Below are 2431 nucleotides of genomic sequence, written 5' to 3' on the forward strand. Positions count from 1 at the left end.
TTCTAAGGGTAATCTAGTCACATTTCTTCCTCCCAATGAGTGCTCAGCCTCATATGCATACAAAAATCTTACAGAAATCCTACAAAGCAAAATTTTAATTCCTTAAATGAAAAAATGGGCTGTTTAGTACTCATATGTGATACTAAAGTAACCATTCAGCGCATAGCCTAGAACTGTCAGAACGTGACCCTTTTGTGAAAAATTAGATGGAACTGTTTTCTCATTTCCTATCAACTTTATAGCAAACAATGAGGAATAAAAATACATTTTAAGTATTACTAAGATGATAAGAATTTCTTTTTAACATTTCATACTGGTTTATTTTATGACCTTATGAAAGAAGTTAGGGGAAAATAGAACTACATTGAGTGTCTTTAATAAAGATATTTAAAATAATATTTATTATAGACAATTATTTTAACACTAGATTTGTGCTGCTGAAAAATGAAAGCATATTACACAGAAGAGATTGTCAATGTGTGTGAAAGAATGATGTGATAAGGTATCCATTGTGCCAATACAGTGAATTGAAAACCTCCACTGAGGCAGTTGGTTCACACTGAGCAGATTCTAACACATTCTTGAGGAGCTGCTGAAAGCCAGAGAAGTTTAAGACAATAAACAAATTCCCAGGAACTTTTGAAATGTGTATTCTCCTTAGAGCTGCACCCTCCTTATCCCACTGCTGTGGGTGCTGGCTGGAAAATGAATCTGCAAAGGGTGAAAAACAAACCAAGTAATTATGTTTGTATGAAACCAACAGTCCTACACCCCTATGGGTGTTTCCATAGAGCCATATCACTCTTCTTAGGACTCTTGTTAAGTTTGTCAAGGTCCCAGTCCTTCAGCTATGTGATTCCCTGGCTGTACAACCAGCCAAATTAGTGAGGAGAGAGCCAAGGTGAGTGTTTCAGTTTGCCTGTTCTGTATCTTCATTTTCTCTAAATATTTAGTGCAGACCAATTGGCTATGCATTGTCTGAGCAAGATGGAGGACTGGATGAGAATCATTTGGCTGAGATTGTGCAAGTTCAAAATTATGACTAAGGATTTGGGAAGCAACACTAGCAATTAAGCAAGCAGCAGAGTGGAGGAAGTATACTTCCCATCAATTGTGCAGATGGCAGCCTGGGCTGCTGTTGCTCAAGGATGTGTTGTGTACCCCTAAACGTATACACTGGCAAGCAAAAGGAAGTGGATGTCACCTGGGCCACTGAGTATCTGCATGATTTCAAGTCCCTCATGGATACCTGGAAACCTCTAAAGCAGTTTTCCTGGATGTGGTGCCATCATCCATCCTGAAACAGCTGCTCCTGCAGGACATATCTGCTCGCTAGGAAGAGTTGTTGTCTGGGAGACCTGTGTGCCGAGTCCTGCACTGGCTGCCAGTTGACTGACTTCTCGGTAAATCCAGCTTTCTTTTATAGCTGGCATTTTCCAAGGGCTGAGGAAATACCTCCTGGGGCAACTTCTGTCTCTTCATGGGTTTAATGCTCTCTGGATGAATTGTCATGAGATTGCACCGGAGCAAGCAGTCTTGGATGTCCTGCTCACACCCTCTGTGGTCTGAAGGCATGAAAGCTTGATTGACTAAGCTGAAAAACTTGCAAAGTAATAACTTTTGTATTTTGTCCTGGTTTGGAAATGTGTTTCATTGAATATTCAGATAAGCTTTGTGCAATGTGGGATTTGCATTTATTTTCTCCCTGAAGCATGTCAGATCAAATAGAAACACAAACTGCACAACACAGAGGTCTCCTCGTGGCTTGCACTGTTGTGTGCCGTTTTTGTTGTAATTGGATGGGGCTTACAGCATAAATCTGGAAAAACTGTAAACTAAAAAAGACAATTGTTTCTGTCTGACTGCAGACGTATTTCACACCATTTGAAAATGAGAAGTTGGAAACAGCTTGCTAAGGTGACAGCCTAGTGCCACTAAACAGTGAGACTTTTGCCACTGACACTAGTGGGAGCATGATTTCACTCATTTTTCATGCAGCATCTCTTTCTAGGTCTTGTCCTCTGGTCCTTTAACCTAGCAAACGGGTACTCAAGCCTGTTCAAATGACACACGTTGGTGTTCTTAAATCTGTTCCCACTACTGAATTTAGACCCAAAGACAACAAACTCAGCTCAGAACAAAATCCTTTCGCACCCCGTTGATTATTTTCACACTTACCGGCACAGTTAGGGGCTAATACCAGAGGATGCTACCGGAGTTCCCTTTGTACGCACAGGGCGGTGGTGGGGGATCACCACAGAGCCAACGCGGCCCCGCTGCTTGCGCGGGGCAGGGGGTGCCCGCAGAGCCCAAGTGACTTGCGGGGCGGGGAAGCGCCGGCTGCTGCCGTGCATGCGTGCGCGGGCAGCGGGGCCGGGGCGAGGGCCGCTCTCGCACAGCGGCCCCGGCCCTGCAGCCCCGCGGCCCGCCC

At 43.9% G+C, this 2431-nt stretch overlaps 1 long non-coding RNA gene across 1 annotated transcript; it reads right to left on the reverse strand.

The window, feature by feature from the left end:
* Positions 1-366: 366 nt before the first annotated feature.
* Positions 367-2401, reverse strand: LOC121340673. The gene is made up of 3 exons (XR_005953337.1): positions 2179-2401; positions 1250-1565; positions 367-711 (listed from the first exon to the last, which is right to left on the reverse strand). It is a non-coding gene; the product is annotated as an uncharacterized LOC121340673 (long non-coding RNA).
* Between the last annotated feature and the right edge of the window lie 30 nt (positions 2402-2431).

The sequence above is a fragment of the Onychostruthus taczanowskii genome, unplaced genomic scaffold (assembly GCF_017590055.1).
Source record: "Onychostruthus taczanowskii isolate IOZ18803 unplaced genomic scaffold, ASM1759005v1 scaffold42, whole genome shotgun sequence".
NCBI lineage: Eukaryota > Metazoa > Chordata > Aves > Passeriformes > Passeridae > Onychostruthus > Onychostruthus taczanowskii.